Consider the following 26,066-nt stretch of genomic DNA (forward strand, 5'->3'; position numbering starts at 1 on the left):
TTATTTAGGGGAAAAATCCATTTCAGAAGATGAACATCCAAATAAAGCCAATTAATTGAGTTTCTAACCTTAATCGATGATGTTGCTTTCTGACCTCTGCGTTTAGTGGTACTCTTACACCGTTTCAAGTCAGCATTTTCGCTGATTTCATGATCACTCAACAGACCGAATGGTTCGTAATCGGGTTCGTGCTTTTGAGACAAAGGACACCTTGATGATTTTCGATGCAATGGAGCCTTTGTTGTGGTTGTATGAGCTATCACTGATGGAGGTAGCCCCCTCATGGTAATATTCTCATCAGCATTAGTATCATCATCATGAACAGCAACAGATCTGGGTCCAGATGAAACAATGGCCAAGATTGCATTGATCTTTTTTCCCTAGTCGCTAATTGTGGAAGATAAAGCAGGTATCTCCTCAGCAAGAATGGTTCGAATGAACTTTGTAAGGGAATCACTAAAAGAAGTCGTTTCCTTGAAACACAAACGAGAGCGTCAGGAGATACACTAAATAAAAACTATAGAAATAGAAATGGATTTGATAACATCTAATGATACTATAGAAATAGATTACATCACAATACATTTGAAAACTCACTGATGAGCGGATAATTTATACGCTTTTTGGCATTGTTTTTAGTATATTTTCAGTATGATTTAGTTAGTTTTTAGTATATTTTTATTAGTTTTTAATTAAAAATTATATTTCTGGACTTTACTATGAGTTTGTGTATTTTTCTGTGATTTCAGGTATTTTCTAGCTGAAATTGAGGGACCTGAGCGAAAATCAGATTTAGAGGTTGAAGAAGGACTGCAGATGCTGTTGGATTCTAACCTCCCTGCACTCAAAGTGGATTTTCTGGAGTTACAGAACTCCAAATGGCGTGCTTTCAATTGCGTTGGAAAGTAGATATCCAGGGCTTTCCAGAAATATATAATAATTCATACTTTGAATAAGGATTGACGATGTAAACTGGCGTTCAACGCCAGTTTCATGCTGCAGTCTGGCGTCCAGCGCCAGAAACAAGTTGCAAAGTGGAGTTCAACGCCAGAACCACGTTACAAACTGGCGTTCAACTCCAAGAATGACCTCTCCACGTGTAAACTTCAAGCTCAGCCCAAGCACACATCAAGTGGGCCCCGGAAGTGGATTTCTACATCATTTACTTAATTCTGTAAACCCTAGTAACTAGTTTAGTATAAATAGGACTTTTTACTATTGTATTTACATCTTATTATTTTTAGTTCAACTTTGGATCATATTGATCACGTTTGGGGGCTGGCCATTTGGCCATACCTGAACCTTCATCCCTTATGTATTTTCAACGGTAGAGTTTCTGCACTCCATAGATTAAGGTGTGGAGCTCTGCTGTTCCTCATGATTTAATACAAAGTACTATTGTTTTTCCATTCAATTCAACTTATTCCGCTTCTAAGATATCCATTCGCACCCAAGAACATGATGAATGTGATGATTATATGACGCTCATCATCATTCTCACTTATGAATGCGTGCCTGACAAACACTTCCATTCTACATGCAAACAAGCTAGAATGAGTATCTCTTAGATATCTAATACAGAGGACCGAGTTCGAGATATTAGAATCTTCGTGGTATAAGTTAGAACCCATGGATGGCCATTCCTGAGATCCGGAAAGTCTAAACCTTGTCTGTGGTATTCCGAGTAGAATCTGGGAAGGGATGGTTGTGACGAACTTCAAACTTGCGAGTGCTGGGCGTAGTGACAGACGCAAAAGGAGGGTGAATCCTATTCCAGTATGATCGAGAACCTCTAGATGATTAGCCGTGCCGTGACAGAGCATTTGGACCTTTTTCACAGAGAGGATGGGTTGTAGCCATTGATAACGGTGATGCCTTACAGAAAGCTTGCCATGGAAAGGAGTAGGAATGATTAGATGAAGACAGCAGGAAAACAGAGGTTCAGAGGAATGAAAGCATCTCTATACGCTTATCTGAAATTCTCACCAATGATTTACATAAGTATTTCTATCTTTATTTTCTGTTTATTTATTATTATTATTTGAAAACTCCATAACCATTTGATATCCGCCTAACTGAGATTTACAAGATGACCATAGCTTGCTTCATACCAACAATCTCCGTAGGATCGACCCTTACTCATGTAAGGTTTTATTACTTGGACGACTCAGTGCACTTGCTGGTTAGTTGTATTAAAGTTTTGAATGAAAAACGATTTATTAAGACGTGCGTACTGAGTTTTTGGCGCCGTTGCCTGAGATCACAATTCGTGCACCACTCACCTCTCCAAATGGCAACATTAATTGTTGGAGTGCAACAATTCTATCCCCTGTCTTTTCTTTTGTAACCTAGGGGGCAAAAAATTAAAGGAAGTAGAAGAAAATAAAAAAAATGAAATGAGATGTTGGTGTTTAAAGCATATCTCAATATTTTAGCTTGATAGCAATCTTAGCGCTGCTTCAACACCGTCAATCTACATTCAACTATTTCAAATGCCAAAAGAATCATGTAAATGATCCAGGGAGCAACTTTACTTATGTTCTACAAGTAATTCAAGAAGAAAACTATTAAAACATAAACCAATAAAACCATTATACATAAGAATAACAAAAAGCTAGTAGAAATAGATAGTACACAATAGGAAGCCAGAAATATAATAACAGGAGACTGCCTACCTGAACTAACTCGTGATGTTCTCCGACAACTGTGAGAGTAGACAAACATGCATGAGAGCACCCAGGGGGACAAGGCTTCAAACTTCAGATGCAGAGAGACTAAGCATGTGAGCATAAGAAGGAACAAGGCAAGCAGAGAGGAATAATGTAGGTCCTGTCGCTAGTAGCCACCCCATCAACTGCATAGATTTGGGAATTTTCAAAGGGGCTTTGGGATTAGAGTTAGGGTTAGGGTTAGGATTAGTTATTCTGATACAAAATGTCAAAATGTGTTAGGACTTGGGATTGGGGTTTTTCGAAAGATTGGAGGGAACTTCTTTAGTATTTACCATGGTTTAAAAGAAAAGATAGATAATAAAAGTATTTTAAAAAGATTTATTTATTATTTTTCTTTGTAATTTGTGTCTTAATGAAAAAATAAAAAGAATGTAGAGTGATATTTTATTGATTGCAAACTATTTTAGTATCCACAAATCAGATATTAATACAAATTCACAAATTCATCTATGAATTTTTATAATGTTAAATACCCTAAATCATAATTACTAATTGACATATATATCTAATTTGGACAACACATTAATTTCTGATTTTTCTTTAAAAAATAAATAACTCAATACAATAAAATTTTGTTTGGGTGAATTTTTAAAATATTTTCTTAAGTGATTTTATAAAGATCTTTAATAAAAAAATTTATATCACTTCATATTCTAAATTCAATCTCATAAAAAACAAATTGACGCTAATTTTTAGATGTAAGAGTAAATTTGCTATGAAATAATATTATGAACTTGATATCAACACTTAATTAGAGAAACAATAGTAAAATTCATATCAAATAATATTCTAAGTGTCATCTCAAAAACAAATTAACTTTTAGTTTTAAGTTTACAAATAATCATACATAAAGTGATACTCTGTATTTAATTCAAATTACTAATTGATAGATGTATGTACGAGAGTATATTTTATATCAAAATTACTTTTAAAATTTTATCTTCATCATTAATTTACATAAAATGGTGCTCTAAATTTATTCTAAATCACTAATTCACAATAGTTAGAGATTTAACAGTGAACTTGACATTAAATTATGTTCTATATTGGATCTCAACTTCTATTTAATATTAATTTTCAGTGTAAGAATAAATTTCATATATAATAATGCTTTAACTTTGATTGAAATCACTAATTCACACTTAATTAGAAGTGCAAAAGAGAACTTCATATGACTACATCAAATCATACTCTAAATTTGATATTAAGAACTAATTAATACTTTTTTTGTTGTTATGATTAATTGATTATGAACTTCAAATTAAATTATGTTCAAATTTTTATACAATCAGATCACTAATTATTATTTATTTATATGTACAAACAAAATTTTTAGATCAAATCATACTTTAAACCCTAAACTCTAAATTCTAAACCCTAAATCTTAAACAAAAATTTCAAATCAAATCATACTCTAAATTCACCTTAGAGATACAATATCAGTTGGATAGAAAATCAATAAAATTTTATCATTCGTATAATTATGTCGATAAAATAATTAAAAAATATAAAATTCTAAATGAACTAAGACTAAGTATTGGAGGAATAAATTTTTACTTTAAATTTCAAATCACTATTTATAATATATGATCCTACAAATATTTTTGTAGGACCCAAAATAAAATTGAAACTAGAACTAACATTAGAGATGCTCTAATGTACAATCAATTATAATTACAATAGTGCACTTTAAATAAAATAATACTTTATTTTAAATAAAAATTATACTTAACAATTAATTACAATTGAAACACTATTCTTAACTTTAAATCAGACTTGTAATTTTTATTAAAACAAAAATATTTCAATAACTAATAAAAATATAATTGTTAACACTAAGTAAATATTTAATTTAATTATAAATATAAATAATTGTCTAATTTTTTAGATTTATATTGATTGTTTAATTAATTACAATTTTTTAATATGGTTTATTTATTATAATTTATTTAAATTTAAATACACAAATTATAACTTACTTTTTAGTTTTTTTTATTTTTATTATTGAAGGAGAAAAAAATTTAGTAAATTTATTAGTAAAAATATTAACCTAAAGATTAGTACACGAATCCCCACACTTCGTACAACTGTACCAGCAAGTGCACTGGGTCGTCCAAGTAATACCTGAGCGAGTAAGGGTCGATCCCACGAGGATTGTGGTTTGAAGCAAGTTATGGTTATCTTGCAGATCTTAGTCAGGCGAATAGGATATGTTGGTATGTTGTTTAATTGCATAAAAGGAATAAAGAGAGATCTTAACTAGGTTGACCTGTTTACAATGATAAAAAGATTGTTAAGGCTTGGAGATGCTTTATCCTTCTGGATTAACTCTGGTATTACTGTCTTCTTCAATTGTGAATGATTTCTTCTATGGCAAGCTGTATGTGATTGTCGCCGGTGGAGAGGTCGCCAATGCTCTTCCAGATCTGAACCCCAGGGTTAGTGTGGATCCATTCTAATTGAGAGTGAAGCACCTGCAGTCCATTCTCCTTAATGATCCTACTCAAAACACCACAGACAAGGTCAGATCTTTCGGATCAAAGAATGATGCGCCTTTGGGTTCTAGCCTCTACCACAAAGACCCTAATCTCCCCATACCTCGGCTGAACTAGTGTCTCGAAAAGTCCTCAACGAAGTCATGGATTAGCCATCTAAGAAATGTATAATCAAGCTGGTGGTTCGATGCTTTCCAGTTACGTATTCACACGAACCTAAGAAGAACACGGGTGGTTGTCAGGCACGCAGTCTTAGTATGAAGAACGAAGATGATTATCATAGGTCATCCCATTTATCAAGTTGAAGAACAAAGATACATCTTAGAATTGAATCAAACACGGATTGAAGAGAAACAGTAAAACTTTTATTAATCCATAAAACTTAGCAGGGCTCCTCCCCTCAACCTAGGAGGTTTAGAAATTTATACTGATAGAAAATACAATGTGTAAAATAAAATATGGCTGATCTTCCTTAATGAGAGGTGTAAAAGTTCTTTAAATACTAAACTAATGACTAAGGATTACATAAGAAAGGGTAAAACAGTCTATTAGTGCTAAAATCCACTTCCAGATCCCACTTGGTGAGTGTTTGGGCTGAGCTTTGATGCGATCTATGTGCTAGGAGGCCTCTAGGGCGTTGAACGCTGGCTAAAGGGTCCTCTTTACGCGTTTGGACGCTGGTCTCCTCCTTTGGGCGCTGGACGCTTGGACTAGGGCAGGAGTCTGGCGTTGGACGCCAGTTTTGGGCCTTCAATTCCGAAGCAAAGTATAGACTATTATACATTGCTGCAAAGCTCTGAAAGTTAGCTTTCCATAGCCATTGCAAACGCTCCATATGAACTTCTGTAGCTCCAAAAAAGCTCTTTCGAGTGCAAGGAGGTCAGATCCAGACAACATCTGCAGTGCTTTCTCTGTCACTGAATCAGACTTTTGCTCCAACTCCTCAATTTCAGCCAAAAAATACCTGAAATTGCATAAAAACACAAAAACTCAAAGTAGAATAAAAAAATGTGAATTTTACACTAAAACCTATGAAAACTTAATAAAACTTAAACAAAACATGCTAAAAACTATATAAAAATGATGCCAAAAAGCGTATAAAATGTCCGCTCATCACAACACCAAACTTAAACTATTGCTTGTCCCCAAGAAACTAAAAACATAGTAGGATAAAAAGAAAAGTAAGATACAATAAATCTCAGAGTTTTCAATGAAGCTCAGTTTCAATTAGATGACTGGGACTTAGTAGCTTTTTGCCTCTAAATAGTTTTGGCATCTCACTATCCATTGAAACTCAAAAGTGTTGGTCTCTTTAGGAACTTAGAATCCATATGATATTATTGACTCTCCTAGTTTAGTTCTTTTTTATTCTTGAACACAGCTTTTAGAGTCTTGGCCGTGATCCTAAGCACTTTGTTTTTCAGTATTACCACCGGATACATAAATGCCATAGACACTTTAACTAGGTGTACCCTTTTAGATTGTGATTCAGCTTTGCTAGAATCTCCACATAGAGGTGTCCAGAGTTCTTAAGCACACTCTTAGGATTTTTGGATCCTTTTACCCTTGCCTTTTGGTTTAAAGGGTTACTGACTTTTTGCTCTTACCTTTTGGTTTAAAGAGCTATTGGCTTTTTTTATTTACTTTTCTATTTATTTATTTTTTTTTGCCATTTTTTTCGCATGCATATATATTATTTTTTTTCTTTTGCAACATGCTTTTTCTTTTTCTTTCTGCTGCTTTTTCTTGCTTCAAGAATCAATTTATTTAGATTTTTCAGATCATCAATAATACTTTTCCTTTTTTGTTATTCTTTCAAGAGCCAACATTCTAAAATTCCAACTTCAAATATGCACTGTTTATTCATACATTCAGAAAACTAAAGCAATGCCACCACATCAAATTAATTGAACTATTCTTATTATATAACTTGAAATTTATGTATCTCTCAATTCTTTCCAAATAAAATTTCCTTTTTAAGCAAGGTGAGAGATATATGGAACATTTTACAACTTTAAGACATAAATGGAAATGATGATGCAATAAGAACAAGAGAACAGACAATACAACATAACAGAAAACAGAAAAATAACATAAGAAAAGGAGATTAAGAGAACGAATCCACCTTTAATGGTGGCGGCTAGTGCTCCTTCTTGAGGATCCAATGTAGTGCTTGAATTCTTCAATGTCACTCCTTTGTCTTTGTTGTTCTTTCCTTATAGCCCTTTGATCTTCTCTAATTTCATTGAGGATGATGGAATGCTCTTGATGCTCCATCCTCAACTGATTCATGTTGTAGCTCAATTCTCCCATGGAAGTATGTGATTGACCCTAATAACTTTGAGGAGGAAAATACATCCCTTGAGGTATCTTAGGGATCTCATGCTGAGGCGGCTGCACAAGCTCATGTGCATGCTCTCTAGTTTGTTCTATCCTCTTCTTAGTGATGGACTTGTCCTCCTCAATGGAGATATCTCCCTCTATGACAATTCCAGCTGAATTGTATAAATGACAGATGAGGTGTGGGAATGCCAACCTTACTTTAGTGGAAGGATTCTCTGCTATCTTGTACAATTCTTGAGGGATCACCTCATGTATTTTCACCTCACTTCCAATCATGATGCAAGGGATCATGATGGCTCTTTCAATGGTCACTTCTGACTGGTTGCTAGCGGGGATGATAGAGCGTTGAATGAATTCCAACCATCCTCTAGCTATGGGCTTGAGGTCAAGCCTTCTTAGTTGAATGGGCTTGCCTTGGGAATTCCTTTTCTTCTGTGCTCCTTCCACACATATGTCTGAGAGCACTTGATCCAGTCTCTGATCAAAGTTGACTTTCCTAGTGTAAGGATGTGGGTCTCCTTGCATCAAGGGCAAGTTGAACGCCAACCTCACACTTTCCGAGCTAAAATCTAAGATTCTTCCTCGGACCATGGTGCTCCAATTCTTGGGATTTAGGTACACACTAATGTCATAGTTTTTCATGACCCATACATTAGCATAGAACTCTTACACCATTAAGATCCCAACCTCTTGGATAGGATTGGTTAGGACTTCCCAACCTCTTCTCCGGATCTCTCTTCGAATTTCCGGATACTCATTCTTCTTGACCCTGAAAGGGACATCAGGGATCACCTTTTTCTCTGCCATTACTTTATAGAAGTGGTCTTAGTGGGCTTTGGTAATGAATCTCTCCATCTCCCAAGATTTGGAGGTGGCAGCTACTGCCTTTCCTTTCCTCTTTCTAGAGGATTCTCCAATCTTGGGTGCCATAAGTGGTAATGGAAAGCAAAAAGAAAAAAGTAATGCTTTTCCCACACCAAACTTAAAAGCCTTTCTTATCATAGAGCAAAAAAAAAATAAAAGAGAAGAATGGAGTAGAACAAGAAGAAAATAGAAGGAGATGGAGGGGGAAGGCAATTCGGTCAAAGGGGATTTGATGGGTATGAAAGGTGTGTGTATGAAGGGTTAGAATGAGGGATATTTATAGGAGGGAGTAGGGTTGGGTTCGATCATGGATGGGAAAATGGGAGGGAAATTTGATTTTGAAGTGGGTGGGGTTGGTGGGAGTTATGATGATGTTGGGGAAGTGATATAGGTGTGATTTGGTTAGGGTTTATATGGAAGAGTGTATGGGGAAGTATGAAAGAAAGAAGGAAGAAGTGGGGTACGTAAAGATGCTGTGGGACCCACTGGTCCTAAGAGGCTAGGGAATTCAGATTCCCTACCCCTGCACTGGCATTGAACGCCCAGGGTCTGCTCCCTGTCTAGCGTTCAACTCCAACAACATTCCATCCAGAGTGTTCTATTTTCACTGCTGAATGTTTCTGTCTCTGTTCTGACTGCTGCACATGATCATGAACCTAAAAAAATAACTTAAAGAAAAATAAAATAAAGAAAATAGAAATAATTAATTAAGGTTGGGTTGCCTCCCAACAAGCGATTCTTTAACGTCATTAGCTTGACGTTAGCTCCTTACGGAGGTGGGTACGGGTTCAGAATTTCGCCCCTTACAGTGAACTTTCTTCCTATCTTCTCATGAATGAGTTCCACATGCTCTATACTGTATGTGGTATGACTGGTTTCTTGGTGAAGACAACTCTCTTCCTAGTACTTTCTTGTCCCTCCAACGTTTAGGTACTTTTTTCCTAGTACCTTTGTTCTCAAAGCTTATTAATGGCTACCCAACCCCAAACTTAGAATTGATGTTTGGGGCTTAGTACAGCTTTGCACTGAAAGAGATGGTTGGAACACTAGGTGTTGTACAGTTATCTTAGAGGGAGAGTTGGGGTGAGGCATCTTGAACAAGATGTGATCCTTCCCTAGTTGTAGAATTAATTCTCCCTTAGACATCAATGATAGCATTGGCAGTGGCTAAGAAAGGTCTTCCAAGGATGATGGATTCATCTTTATCTTTCTCAGTATCCAAGACTATGAAGTTTGTAGGGATGTAGTGGTCTTCAACCTTTACCAAGACATCCTCTACTAAGCCATATGGCTTCTTCATTGACTTGTCTGCCATCTCTAGTGAGATGTTTGAAGCTTGTACCTCAAAGATTCCCAACTTCTCCATTACAGAGAGTGGAATGAGGTTTATGCTTGACCCTAGCTCACACAGAGCCTTCTGAGGTAGCTTCTGCTGAACCAAAGCATTGAGTTCTTTGGAAAGCAATGGAGGTTCTTCCTCCAAAGGCTTTGTACCAAATATCTTGGTATTCAACTTCATCAGAGCTCCTATGTATCGAGCAACTTGCTCTTCCCTAGTGTCTTCATCCTCATCAGAAGATGAGTGTTCATCAGAACTCATGCATTGCAAGAGTGCACGCAAGAGAACCTCTATGGTCTCTATATGAGCCTTGGTTTCCTTTAGCTCTTGGATAGGGATTTCCTGAATGGTATTGAGCACTCAGAGGGTGTGCCTTTACTGGCGTTCGCCATCTCTGATGGCTCTTTGGGCATTGAGTGCCCATGTTGTATATCCTTACTGGCGTTAAACGCCAGTTCCCTTACCATTTTGGGCGTTGAACGCCCAGCAGGGATGTCCTGGCTGGCGTTCAACGCCAGCTTCCCTACCTATTGGGGCATTAAACACCTAGTGAGGGCTTCCTTACTGGTGTTCAGCCCCAGGCTCTTAGCCATTTTGGGCGTTGAACGCCCAGTGAGGTCTTCCTCACTGGCGTTTAATTCCTTCCCAGTCTCTCCAGTTTCGGCCTCAGCCTCAGTGGTGATAGCCTTGCACTCTTCTCTTGGGTTCACTTCAATGTTACTTGGAAGAGTGTCAGGAGGGGTCTCAGGGACCCTCTTGCTCAATTGACTGATGAGCGGATAATTTATACGCTTTTTGGCATTGTTTTTAGTATGTTTTTAGCATATTTTAATTAGTTTTTATTATGTTTTTATTAGTTTTTATTCAAAAATCACATTTCTAGACTTTACTATGATTTTTTGTATTTTTCTATGATTTCAGGTATTTTCTGGCTGAAATTGAGGGACCTGAGCAAAAATCTGATTCAGAGGCTGAAAAAGGACTGCAGATGCCGTTGGATTCTGACCTCCCTGCACTCAAAGTGGATTTTCTGGAGCTACAGAGTCCCAATTGGTGCGCTCTTAATTGCGTTGGAAAGTAGACATCCTGGGCTTTCCAGCAATATATAATAGTTCATACTTTGCTTGAGATTTGATGGCCCAAAACGGTGTTCCAAGTCAGCATAGAAATTCTGGCATCAAAACGCCAGAACTGGCATGAAAACTGGAGTTAAACGCCCAAACTGGCACAAAAGCTGGTGTTTATCTCCAAGAAAGGTCTCTACACGTGAAAGCTTCTATGCTCAGCCCAAGCACACACCAAGTGGGCCCCGGAAGTGGATTTTTTACACTAACTGTTCTAGCTTACTCATTTTCTGTAACCCTAGATCACTAGTTTATTATAAAAACTACTTTTAGTGATTCATCTTGTACCTCATGACACTCTACATGTTTCATATTGTATCTTCTACGGCATGAGTCTCCAAACCCCATTGTTGGGGATGAGGAGCTCTGCTGTTCTTCATGAATTAATGCAATTATTACTGTTTTCCATTCTATCATGCTTGCTTCTATTCTAAGATATTCATTCGCACTTCAACCTGATGAATGTGATGATCTGTGACACTCATCATCATTCTTACCTATGAACGTGTGCCTGACAACCACCTCCGTTCTACATGCAATCAAGCTTGAATGTGTATCTCTTGGGTTTCTAATCTAAGATTGGAACCTTCGTGGTATAGGCTAGAATTATTGGCGGCCATTCCTGAGATCCGAAAAGTCTAAACCTTGTCTGTGGTATTCCAAGTAGGATCTGGGAAGGGATGACTGTGACGAGCTTCAAACTCACGAGTGCTGGGCGTAGTGACAGACGCAAAAGGATCAATGGATCCTATTCCAACATGAGTGAGAACCGACAGATGATTAGCCGTGCGGTGACAGCGCATTTGAACCATTTTCACTGAGAGGACGGATGGTAGCCATTGGCAACGGTGATCCACCAACATACAGCTTGCCATGGAAGGAGCCTCGCGTGTATGATGAAGAAGACAGTAGGAAAGCAGAAAATTTGAAGACAAAGCATCTCCAAAACCTAAACCTGTTCTCCATTACTGCATAACAAGTATTTATTTCATGTTCTTTTACTTTTTACAATTAAATCTAAGAATTATTGATATCCTGACTAAGAGTTACAAGATAACCATAGCTTGCTTCAAGTTGACAATATCCGTGGGATCGACCCTTACTCACGTAAGGTATTACTTGGACGACCCAGTGCACTTGCTGGTTAGTTGTGCGGAGTTGCAAAAGTGTGATTGTAATTTCGTGCACCAAGTTTTTGGCGCCGTTGCCGGGGATTGTTTGAGTTTGGACAACTGACGGTTTATCTTGTTGCTTATATTAGGAATAATTTATTTTTATTGGTTTAGAGTATTTTATTTGATTTTAGTTTCATATTTTAAGTTTGGTGTCAATTGCATGCTTTTATTTTCTTTTGATTTTTCGAATTTGCATGTTCCTAGTCTCTTCTTGATCTTTAAAAATTCTAAGTTTGGTGTCCTCTTTGTGTTTTCCTTTAAATTTTCAAAAATTTGTGTTTGATTTTCTAAAAATTTTAAGTTTGGTGTTTTTGTGCTTTTATTTACTTAAAAATTTTTCAAAAATTTGTTCTTGGTCTTCATCTTGATCTTCAAAGTGTTCTTGGTGTTCATCTTGACATTCAAAGTTTTCCTATTTGTTCTCTTTGTTTTGATCTAAAATTTCTAAGTTCAGTGTCATTTTGTTGTTTTTCTCTTTCCTCATTAAAATTCAAAAATAAAAAAAAATATCTTTTTCTTATTTTACTCATAAATTTCGAAATTTTGCATTAAATTAGTCAAAGATTTTCAAAATCATATCTTTTTTTTAGTCAAGTTAAAATTCTAATTTCAAAAATTGATCTTTTCAAATCTTTTAAATTTCTTCAATCATATCTTTTCAATCATATTTTTTTAATAAATTAAAATCATATCTTCTCAATCATATCTTTTTAAAATAATTTTCAATCATATCTTTTTGATTGCTAATTCTAAAATCTTTTTAATTAATTAATTAATTTAGTTTTCAATTTGCTTTTATTTTATTTTCTTCTAATTTTCGAAAACCATATCCAGAATTTTTCAAATCTTTTTAATTAATTAGCCATTTTAGCATTCGAATTATTTATTTATCTTTTTACTTTTTCTCTTAATTTTCGAAACTTTTATTTTATTTTTTTCATTTATTTCGTTTTATTTTATTCGGTTAATTTTAATTAAAATAAAATAAAAATAAAAATATATTTTATTTGCAATCCACATCATCTCTCTTTCTCCATCATGGACTTAAGTGAAAATGAACAGTCCAGAAGGACTCTAGGGTCATATGCTAACCCCATTACAGCTGCATATGGGAGTAGCATCTGTATACCTCCCATCAAAGCAAGCAGTTTTGAGCTAAATCCTCAGCTCATTATCATGGTGCAGCAAAATTTCCAGTATTCCGGTCTTTCACAGGAAGAACCTACTGAGTTTCTGGCACAGTTCCTACAAATTGCTGACACAGTACGTGATAAAGAAGTGGATCAGGATGTCTACAGATTATTACTGTTTCCATTTGCTATAAAAGATCAAGCTAAGAGGTGGTTAAATAACCAATCCACAGCAAGCATAAAAACATGGAGACAATTATCAGACAAATTCCTGAATCAATTTTACCCTCCAAAAAGGATGACACAGCTAAGGCTGGATATCCAAGGCTTTAAACAAGAGGATCATGAATCCCTTTATAATGCCTGGGAGAGGTACAGAGGGATGCTAAGGAAATGCCCCTCTAAAATGTTTTCAGAGTGGGTATAGTTAGACATCTTCTACTATGGGCTTACAGAAAGAGCTCAAACGTCTCTAGACTACTCAGCTGGTGGATCTATACACATGAGAAAGACGATTGAAGAAGCTCAAGAACTCATAGATATGGTTGCTAGAAATCAACATCTGTACTCAAGCAGTGAGTCCTCTATAAAAGAAGAGGCTAGGGCAGTAACTACTGATCCTAATCCTCAAGAACAGATTGTTGAACTTAATCAGCAATTACTCCTTATGACAAAACAATTAGCAGAATTTAAAGAGATACTCCAAGACACTAAAAATGCTAATAAGAATATGGAAGCACAATTGAATCAGACAAGACAGCAGCTATCTAAACAGATAACAGAAGAATGCCAAGCTGTCCAATTAAGGAGCGGGAAGACATTGAATAAATCAGCTCAAAGTAGCAGAAAGCCAAGAAAGGAACAACTGACAGAGGAAGACCAAACCACTGCCAAAATCCCTCTGAGGACAGCAAGAGCCCAGAGAGGAATAATTCTGGCATTCAAACGCCAGAAAAGGGTGAAAGATTGGCGTCAAACGCCCAGTGGATGCCCACTTCTGGCGTTCAAACGCCAGAAAAGGGAGAAAAGTTGGCGTTGAACGCCCATTCCTTGCCCATTTCTGGCGTTCAGACGTCAGAAAATGGTGGGAAGCTGGCGTTAAACGCCCATCCAGCACCCAATCCTGGCGTTCAAACGCCAATGAGGGATCAGACACCTACAAGTGCTGATAGTAACCCCTCTAAGAAGGCTTCTCCAACCACCTCTGTAGGGAATAAACCTGCAGCAACTAAGGTTGAAGAATATAAAGCCAAGATGCCTTATCCTCAGAAACTCTGCCAAGCAGAACAGGATAAACAATTTGCCCGCTTTGCAGACTATCTCAGGACTCTTGAGATAAAGATCCCGTTTGCAGAGGCACTTGAGCAAATACCCTCTTATGCTAAGTTCATGAAAGAGATCTTAAGTCATAAGAAGGATTGGAGAGAAACTGAAAAGGTGTTTCTCACTGAAGAATGTAGTGCAATCATTCTGAAAAGCTTAACAGAGAAGCTTCAAGATCCAGGAAGCTTTATGATACCATGCACATTAGAGGGTGCTTGCACCAAGACAGCTCTATGTGACCTTGGAGCAAGTATCAACCTAATACCTGCATCCACTATCAGAAAGCTTGGCTTGACTAAAGAAGTCAAACCAACCCGAATATGTCTTCAACTTGCTAATGGCTCCATTAAATATCCATCAGGCATAATTGAGGACATGATTGTCAAGGTTGGGCCATTTGCCTTTCTCACTGACTTTGTAGTGCTGGAAATAGAGGAGCACAAGAGTGCAACTCTCATTCTAGGAAGACCTTTCCTAGCAACTAGACCAACTCTTATTGATGTACAAAAAGGGGAAGTGACCCTGAGAGTCAATGAGGATGAGTTCAAGTTAAATGCTGTCAAAGCTATGCAGCATCCAGACACATCAAATGACTGTATGAGCACTGATATTATTGACTCTTTGGTGGAAGAGATCAATATGACTGAAAGTCTCGAATCAGAGCTAGAGGACATCATTAAAGATGTTCAGCCTGATCTGGAGGGATCAGAGGAAATAAAAGAACCTCTGAAAATTCCTCAAGAAGAGGACAAGCCTCCTAAACCCGAGCTCAAACCACTACCACCATCCCTGAAATATGCATTTCTGGGAGAAGGTGACACTTTTCCAGTGATCATAAGCTCTGGTTTAAATCCACAGGAAGAGAAAGCACTAATTCAAGTGCTAAGGACACACAAGACAGCTCTTGGGTGGTCCATAAGTGATCTTAAAGGCATTAGCCCAGAAAGATGCATGCACAAGATCCTCTTGAAGGATGATGCTAAGCCAGTGGTTCAACCACAGAGGCGGCTAAATCCAGCCATGAAGGAGGTGGTGCAGAAAGAGGTCACTAAGTTACTAGAGACTGGGATTATTTATCCTATTTTTGATAGCCCCTGGGTAAGCCCTGTCCAAGTTGTACCCAAAAAGGGAGGAATGACAGTGGTTCACAATGAAAAAAATAAACTGGTTCCTACAAGAACAGTTACAGGGTGGCGTATGTGTATTGACTACAGAAGGCTCAATACAGCCACCAGAAAGGATCATTTTCCTTTACCATTCATAGACCAGATGCTAGAGAGACTAGCAGGTCATGACTATTAGTGCTTTTTGGATGGCTATTCAGGCTACAACCAAATTGCAGTAGATCCTCAGTATCAAGAGAAAACAGCATTCACATGTCCTTCTGGAGTTTTGCCTACAGAAGGATGCGTTTTGGTCTATGCAATGCACCTGCAACCTTTCAGAGGTGCATACTTTCTATTTTCTCTGATATGGTAGAAAAATTTCTGGAAGTCTTCATGGATGACTTTTCAGTATTTGGAGACTCATTCAGCTCCTGTCTTGACCATTTAGCACTTGTTCTGAAAAGATGCCAAGAGACCAACCTAGTTTTAAACTGGAAAAAATGTCACTTTATGGTGACTGAAGGAATTGTCCTTGGGCATAAAATTTCAAACAAGGGAATAGAGGTGGATTAAGCTAAGGTAGAGGTAATTGAAAAATTACCACCACCTGCCAATGTAAAAGCAATCAGAAGCTTTCTGGGGCATGAAAGATTCTATAGGAGGCTTATAAAGGATTTTTCAAAAATAGCAAAACCTCTGAGCAATCTGCTAGCTGCTGACACGCCATTTGTGTTTGACACAGAGTGTCTGCAGGCATTTGAGACCCTGAAAGCTAAGCTGGTCACAGCACCAGTCATCTCTGCACCAAACTGGACATTACCATTCGAACTAATGTGTGATGCCAGTGACCATGCCATTGGTGCAGTGTTGGGACAGAGGCATAACAAGCTTCTGCACGTCATTTACTATGCTAGCCATGTTTTAAATGATGCACAGAAGAATTACACAACCACAGAAAAAGAGTTACTTGTAGTGGTTTATGCCATTGACAAGTTTAGATCCTACTTAGTAGGTTCAAAAGTGATTGTGTATACTGACCATGCTGCTCTTAAATACCTACTCACAAAGCAGGATTCAAAACCCAGGCTCATAAGATGGGTGTTGCTTCTGCAAGAGTTTGACATAGAAATAAGAGACAGAAAAGGGACAGAGAACCAGGTAGTTGATCACCTGTCCCGGATAGAACCAGTAGCAGGGGCGTCCCTCCCTCTTACTGAGATCTCTGAAACCTTTCTGGATGAGCAACTTTTCGCCATTCAGGAAGCACTATGGTTTGCAGACATTGCAAATTATAAAGCTGTGAGGTTCATACCCAAAGAGTACAGCAGGGTGCAGACGAAAAAACTAATTTCAGATGCTAAGTACTACTTATGGGATGAACCATATCTCTTAAGAGATGTGCAGATGGAATGATTTGCAGATGCGTACCCAGAGAAGAGGCACAGAAGATCCTATGGCACTGCCATAGATCACAGTATGGAGGACATTTCGGAGGTGAGCGAACAGCCACTAAGGTCCTCCAATGTGGCTTCTACTGGCCTACTCTCTATAGAGATGCCCGAGAGTTTGTGCGTAACTGTGATAGTTGCCAAAGAGCTGGCAACTTGCCTCATGGTTATGCCATGACTCAACAAGGGATCTTAGAGATTGAGTTGTTTGATGTATGGGGTATTGACTTCATGGGTCCCTTCCCACCATCATACTCAAACACTTACATTCTGGTGGCAGTAGACTATGTATCTAAATGGGTAGAAGCAATTGCCACACCCACTAATGATACTAAGACCGTACTGAAATTCCTCCAGAAACATATTTTCAGCAGATTTGGCATCCCCAGAGTACTAATCAGTGACGGGGGCACTCATTTCTGTAATAAACAGCTTTACTCTGCTATGGTCCGATATGGAATTAGCCACAAAGTAGCAACTCCATATCACCCACAGAAAAATGGGCAGGCTGAAGTCTCTAATAGAGAACTAAAAAGAATCCTGGAACGGACTGTAATTGCCCGAGAAAGGAATGGGCGAAAAGCTTGGATGATGCTCTGTGGGCATACAGAACAGCATTCAAGACTCCTATAGGAACCTCTCCATACCAGCTTGTATATGGCAAGGCCTGTCATCTGCCCGTGGAACTGGAACGTAAGGCCTACTGGGCAACCAGATTCCTAAACCTGGACGCCAAGTTAGCTGGAGAGAAAAGATTGCTCCAGCTAAATGAGCTAGAGGAATTCAGACTCAATGCTTTTGAAAATGCTAAAATTTATAAGGAGAAAGCAAAAAAGTGGCATGATAAGAAACTGTCATCTAGAGTCTTTGAACCAGGATAGAAGGTTCTGCTATTTAACTCTAGGCTCATACTATTCCCTGGGAAATTGAAATCCCGGTGGAGGGGACCATATGTGATCACGAGTGTATCACCGTATAGATATGTTGAGCTTCAGGATATTGATTCTGATAAAAAGTTCATTGTTAATGGACAGAGAATCAAACATTATCTTGAAAGCAATTTTGAGCAAGAATGCTCAAAACTGAGGCTTGAATAAAGCTCAGTCAAGGTCCAACTAAAGACAATAAAGAAGCGCTTGCTGGGAGGCAACCCAGCCATTAGCAGGTTATTTGTTTTACTTAACACTTAGAGAAGTTTAATATAAATTCTCTTCAAGATTAATCATCAAAATTGAAGGAATTCACAGAGTTACAACAAGATTCAGTGCAAAAAGCAGAGAAAAGGAGCTCACTAGCAAGAAAACGCCAGTAAGGAGCATTTTGGGCGTTTAACGCCAGTAAAGGTACCATTTTGGGCATTAAACGCCAGAATGGGTACCACTCTGGGCATTTAACGCAAGAATAGCAGCATCCTGGGCGTTCAGAAAAATGCCCAGTACCAAAGGATTTCTGGCGTTTAACGCCAGCCAGGGTACTTGGCTGGGCGTTAAACGCCCACAATGGCCAACTTATGGGCGTTAAACGCCAGAATGGATACCATTCTGGGCGTTTAACGCCAGAAAGACAGGGGGAGAGGATTTTGTTTTCCACTTCAAAATTTTTCAAATTTTCATGTTTTGACTCATAATTTTCTGCATAAACATATTTCAAACTTTCATCATTCACCCTCAATTTTCAAAAAATTCAACACTTTTCTAAATCTCTTTTCAAATTTCTTTCAAATCCTTCCCAAATCTTCTTCAAAAACTCAAGTATCTTTTCAATTCCTTTCCAAATCTTTTCCAACTCATCATATCATCTCTTAATTCTTATATGCATAAACAAATTTTTAGATTTAACCTCTTTATATCTTTTTCAATTAAAAATCTCATCTTTTTCATATCATGATTTTATTTTCTTCCACCAATCATATCTCTATGTCATATCTCTTTCAAAATTTTCGAAATCCCTCCCCTCCTCTTATAAATACACATTCGGCCATCCCCTCCTCTCCTCCATTCAAATTTGCCTCTCCTCCTCTCTCTCCCCTTTCCTTTCTTTTGCTTAAGGGCAAGCAAACCTCTAAGTTTGGTGTATTTTTCCGTGATCACTGAGCTAAGACTCATCAAGATCATGGCTCTTAAGTGAAAACAAACCAATTCAAGAGGCAAGAAAGAGAATACTCCAAAGAGTCTTTGGAATCAAGAGAGGTTCTTCACCAAAGAACATGCAGACCATTACCATAAAATAATGGATCTAAGATCAGTGATCCTGGAAGTTAAATTCAATCTGAAAGAAGACGAATATCTGGAGTTCCAAGAGCAAATTCGAAACAGAGGATGGGAAATTCTAGCTAATCCTGAAACAAGGGTTGTAAGAAACATGGTTCAGGAATTCTATTCAAATCTGTGGCTGACAGATAAGCAGAGAATAACTGGAACCGCCTTTCATACCTACAAAACCATAGTCAGAGGAAGGATTATTTACTTTCATCTGGACAAAATAAGAGAGGTCTTCAAATTGCCTCAACTACAAGATGATCCAGAATCCTTTAATAGGAGAATGGTGAGAGAAGATAAGGGGTTGGACTAAGTTCTAGAGGACATATGCCTCCCTGGAACTAAGTGGATAACCAATTCAAAAGGTGTCCCAAACCAACTCAAGAGAGGAGATCTTAAACCAGTTGCAAGAGGCTGGTTGGACTTCATTGGGCATTCCATACTGCCCACTAGCAACCGCTCTGAGGTCACTGTCAAAAGAGCAGTGATGATTCATTGCATTACGCTGGGAAAAAAAGTAGAGATTCAACATCTGATTTCTTGTGAGATTTACACAATTGCAAACAAGAACTCCACTGAAGCCAAACTAGCATACCCAAGCTTAATTTCTCTGCTATGTAAAGATGCTGGGGTGAGGATGGGAGTAGATGAATTCATTCCAATCGAACACCCAATCACTAAGAAGTCAATGGAAGGACAACAAGTGCAAGACAACTCCATCAAAAGGAGGGCGCAGGAGTTCCTCCCAGAAATCCCTGAAATTGACTACTGGACCCGCTTAGAAGCATCTGTCACCAAGCTGCAAGAAGCTGTGGATCAACTTAAGGAAGAACAGCAGAATCAAAACTGCATGCTCTGAAAACTGCTAAAGGAACATGAGAAGCAGGGGCGTGAGCTACAGGAGCTGAAGCGCCAGAAGCTCTCCCTGGAAGGACCAAACACCCCACAGAATGAAGGAGCATCCACTGCTCAAAATCAAGGTTGTTGAGTCCTAACTCTGTGATAACCTCTATTATTAGGAATCTATTTTAAGAGTCATTTATTTTTCTGTTTTTAATTTTCTGTCTTCTATTATTATTATTTTGCTCTTATATTTATTTTTGAAGTCTTATTTTCATTCCATGATTAATAAAATTTAAAGTTTATGTCTTAAAGCTATGAATGTCCTATGAATCCATCACCTTTCTTAAATAAAAAATGTTTTTAATTGCAAAAGAAAAAGAAGTACATGAATTTCAAATTTTAAAACAGATTAATTATTTTGATGTGGTGGTAATACTTTTTGTTTTTCTGAATGAATGCTTGAATAGTGCATATTTTTGAATTTGTTGTTTATGAATGTTAAAATTGTTTGCTCTTGAAAGAATGATGGAAAAGGAGAAATGTTATTGGTGATCTGAAAAATCATAAAAATGATTCTTGAAGCAAGAAAAAGCAGTGAAAAGCTTGCAGAAAAAAAATGTGGCGAAAAAAAAGAGAGAAAAGAAAAAGAAAGTAGAAAAAGCCAATAGCCCTTTAAACCAAAAGGCAAGGGTACAATAAAAAGGATCCAAGGCTTTGAGCATCAGTGGATAGGAGGGCCTAAAGGAATAAAATCCTGGCCTAAGCGGCTAAACCAAGCTGTCCCTAACCATGTGCTTGTGGCGTGAAGGTGTCAAGTAAAAACTTGAGACTGAGCGGTTAAAGTCGTGCTCCAAAGGAAAAAGAGAGTGCTTAAGAGCTCTGGACACCTCTAATTGGGGACTTTAGCAAAGCTGAGTCACAATCTGAAAAAGTTCACCCAGTTATGTGTCTGTGGGATTTATGTATCCAGTGGTAATACTAGTAAACAAAATGCTTAGGGTCACGGCCAAGACTCATAAAGTAACTGTGTTCAAGAATCAACATACTGTACTAGGAGAATCAATAACACTATCTGAATTCTGGGTTTCTATAGATGCCAATCATTCTGAACTTCAAAGAAAAAAAGTGAGATGCCAAAACTATTCAGAGCCAAAAAGCTAATAGCCCCGCTCATATAATTAAGACTGATCTTCATAGTAATTTTTGGAATTCATTGTATATTCTCTTATTTTATCCCATTTGATTTTCAGTTGCTTGGGGACAAGCAACAATTTAAGTTTGGTGTTGTGATGAGTGGATAATTTATACGCTTTTTGGCATTATTTTTAGTATGTTTTTAGCATATTTTAATTAGTTTTTATTATGTTTTTATTATTTTTTATTCAAAAATCACATTTCTCGACTTTACTATGAGTTTGTGTATTTTTCTGTGATTTCAGGTATTTTCTGGCTGAAATTGAGGGACCTGAGCAAAAATCTGATTCAGAGGCTGAAAAAGGACTGCAGATGCCGTTGGATTCTGACCTCCCTGCACTTGAAGTGGATTTTCTGGAGCTACATAAGCCCAATTGGCGTGCTCTCAATTGCGTTGGAAAGTAGACATCCTAGGCTTTCCAGAAATATATAATAGTCCAAACTTTGCTCGAGATTTGATGGCCCAAACCGGCGTTCCAAGTCAGCATAGAAGTTATGGCGTCAAAACGCCAAAACTGGCATGAAAACTGGAGTTAAACGCCCAAACTGGCACAAAAGCTGGCGTTTAACTCCAAGAAAGGTCTCTACACATGAAAGCTTCTATGCTCAGCCCAAGCACACACCAAGTGGGCCCGGAAGTGGATTTTTACACTAACTGTTCTAGCTTACTCATTTTCTGTAACCCTAGGTCACTATTTATTATAAAAACTACTTTTAGTGATTCATCTTGTACCTCATGACACTCTACACGTTTCATATTGTATCTTCTACGGTATGAGTCTCTAAACCCCATTGTTGGGGGTGAGGAGCTCTGCTGTTCTTCATGAATTAATGCAATTATTACTATTTTCCATTCTATCATGCTTGCTTCTATTCTAAGATATTCATTTGCACTTCAACCTGATGAATGTGATGATCTGTGACACTCATCATCATTCTCACCTATGAACGCGTGCCTGACAACCACCTCCGTTCTACATGCAATCAAGCTTGAATGTGTATCTCTTGGGTTTCTAATCTAAGATTGGAACCTTCGTGGTATAGGCTAGAATTATTGGCGGCCATTCCTGAGATCTGGAAAGTCTAAACCTTGTCTGTGGTATTCCAAGTAGGATCTGGGAAGGGATGACTGTGATGAGCTTCAAACTCACGAGTGCTGGGCGTAGTGACAGACGCAAAAGGATCAATGGATCCTATTCCAACATGAGTGAGAATCGACAGATGATTAGCCGTGCGGTGACAGTGCATTTGGACCATTTTCACTGAGAGGACGGATGGTAGCCATTGACAACGGTGATCCACCAACATACAGCTTGCCATGGAAGGAGCCTCGCGTGTATGATGAAGAAGACAGTAGGAAAGCAGAAAATTAGAAGACAAAGCATCTCCAAAACCTCAACCTGTTCTCCATTACTGCATAACAATATTTATTTCATGTTCTTTTACTTTTTACAATTAAATCTGAGAATTATTGATATCCTGACTAAGAGTTACAAGATAACCATAGCTTGCTTCAAGCCGACAATTTCCGTGGGATCGACCCTTACTCACGTAAGGTATTACTTGGATGATCCAGTGCACTTGCTGGTTAGTTGTACGGAGTTGCAAAAGTGTGATTGTAATTTCGTGCACCATTGACCAATCTGTACCTCCAAATTTCTGATGGAGGACATTGTCTTAGTTATGAAACTATGAGTGGTCTTAGAGAGGCTGGAGACTAGAATGGCTAAGTCAGAAAGGCTCTGCTTAGGAGTGTCCATGTTCCCTTGAGAAAATGGGAATGGTGGCCTGTTATTAAACCTATTCTGGTTCCTTCCACCTTGATTATTATTGAAGCTTTGCTGAGGCTTCTGTTAATCCTTCCATGAAAGGTTAGGATGATTCCTCCATGGTGGGTTGATCAGGATCATAGGCTTTTTTGTGTGATATTTGTCGGTCTATAATTTACCAATAAAATTCCGTCGTGAGTATAGTCTAAACCAACAAGCTATCCCGCACCAAAATTAAAGAGTGTGTCATCACAATTAAAAATCAATAACCGAGAGTAGAATCCCGGGTCGTTCTCTCTAGGAGTTGCCCTAAGATGCACGTCATTGTTTAGGAGTTCTCTTGGTGTTTTTGGAGTTGAATGCAAGAAAAGTAAATGAACATGAAACTAAAGTGATGAACAATTAACAAATGGAATAAGGAAACTAAGAAATTAAACTAACAAGAGAGAATGATAATCAATCAATGTAAAATCCTTGGCTAGGGGTAGAAATTGGAATTCCTATCATCATTGACTCCATCAATTGTAACAAGAATTGGCCATTGCTCCACTTAGTTAACTTCTAACTATGAAGGAAAGTCAAGTGGATACAATCAACATGAGTCCACAAGTCCTAGTCAAATCCTAAGGAAAGACTAGCTTTAGTGGCATTCAAGTCAACTAGCAACTTCCAATTATCAATTGCAAAAGACTTTGACAATTCAAGTGTCGCCAATTACCCAACCCCCAAGCCAAGAGTGAAAATCTACTCCAAAACTACAATGGACATTTCCTCAAACACTTGGTGAGCAAGAATGAAAGACAATGTCAAATTGAGAAGAAAATTCAAATCAAAGTTATCTACTACAAACAACTAACAACAACAAAGTAATTATCAACAATGAACATGAAATTCCTCAATGCATTAATAGAAATCAATGTAAACAAGATCCAAATCTAAGATCCAAAATAACTAGAATAACAAGAACATTAAATGAGAGTAGGAGAATGAGATCTACAAATTAAAGCAATGTAAAATTGAATTAACACAGATCTAACCAAAGGATCCAAGTAAAATTGAAATTGAGAAGGCTAAGATCTAGAGAGAGATGAGAGTTTCTCTCTCTACAAAAACTAGAAACAAAAACTAGCTAAAATTGTGTGTAATGTGTGAGTGAATAAGTTCCCCCCTTCCTCCCTCAATTCCTGGGTCTTTTTCATGCAGAATCAAGTTGAATTTGGGCCTGGAGCCTCCCAGAAATTGCTAGCCATGAGTTCATTAATGAGGTCACGTGCTGGGCGTCACGCGTGCACGTCGGCCACGCTTGCGCGTAATCTGAGTTCTACAAGCCACGCGTACGCGTCGGTGAGATTTTGGCAAGCCACGCGAGTGCGCCAGTTCTTGCGCACCAGTGCCAGCTACATGCATCTACGCGTGAGTGTCATCCACGCGTGCGCGTCACAGCCAATTCTCCAAAGCTCCATTTTTCATGTTCCTTCCACTTGTGCATGCTTCCTTTCCATCTTCTAGGCCATCCTTGCCCTATAGATCCTGAATACACTTAACAAACACATCATGGCATTGAATGGTAATAGAAAAGGATTAAAATTTGGCATTTTTAGGGTTAAAAAAGCATGTTTTGAACCATGAAGCAAAATTAAGAAGGAAACACAAAACCATGCAATTTATATGAATAAGTTCAGAAAATATTGATAAAATCCCCCAAATCTACACAAGATAAACCACCAGATTGGGGTTTATTAGGCTTCTACTTCAGAAGAAGCTTCCTGAGTGCTGCCAGCTGTGGCTTGCATTTCAGTCAAATGCTGAGAGATCATATTGACCTGCTGGGTCAAGATCTTGTTCTGAGCCAATATGGCATTCAGAGTGTCAACTTCAAGAACTCCTTTCTTTTGAGGTACCCCATTACCTACAGAGTTTCTTTCAGAAGTGTACATGAATTGGTTGTTTGCAACCATCTCAATGAGTTTTCTTGCTTCTGCAGGCGTTTTCTTCAAGTGAAGTGATCCACCTGCAGAGCTGTCCAATGATCTTTTGGACATCTCAGACAGACCATCATAGAAAATTCCTAGGATAGACCATTCTGAGAGCATGTCAGGAAGACACCTCCTGATTAGTTGCTTGTATCTTTCCCTAGCTTCATAGAGGGATTCACCTTCTTTTTGTCTGAAGGTTTGAACTTCCACTCTGATTTTGTTCATCCTTTGAGGAGGAAAGAATTTGGCCAAGAAAGCATTGACTAGCTTTTTCCAAGAGTCTAGGCTCTCTTTTGGTTGAGAATCCAACCATATCTTAGCTCTATCTCTTACAACAAAGGGAAACAGCATAAGTCTATAGACCTCAGGATCCACTCCATTGGTCTTAACAGTATCACAGATTTGCAAGAATTCAGCTAGGAACTAATGTGGATCTTCCAGTGGAAGTCCATGGAACTTGCAATTCTATTGCAGAAGAGAGACTAACTAAGGCTAAAGCTCAAAGTTGTTAGCTCCAATGGCAGGTACAGAGATGCTTCTGCCATAGAAATCAGAGGTAGGCATGGTGAAGTCACCAAGAACCTTTCTTGCCTCTCCTTCATGTTTGGCCATGTCTTCAGCTTCTTGTACGAAATTTTCTAAGAGGTTTCTTCTGGAGTGTTGTGCTTTAACTTGTTGTAAGCTCCTCCTTAAAGTCCTCTCAGGTTCAAGATTAAGATTAAAGAGATGTTCTTTATCCCTGTTCCTGGTCATAAACAAGAAAAGAAGAAACCAAGAAAAGAGGAGAATGGGAGCTCTATGTTCAAGAATAGAGGACTCCCTATGAGATGTGAAGAAAGAAGAGAAAGAAGAATAAAGATAGAAGAAGGAGAAGAAGAATTCGAATAAAGAGAGAAGAATTAGAAGTAGAAAAGATAAACAAGAATTAAAATATTTTTGTTTTTATT

This window comes from Arachis hypogaea, chromosome 20 (genome assembly GCF_003086295.3).
Source record: "Arachis hypogaea cultivar Tifrunner chromosome 20, arahy.Tifrunner.gnm2.J5K5, whole genome shotgun sequence".
In the NCBI taxonomy this organism is placed as follows: domain Eukaryota; kingdom Viridiplantae; phylum Streptophyta; class Magnoliopsida; order Fabales; family Fabaceae; genus Arachis; species Arachis hypogaea.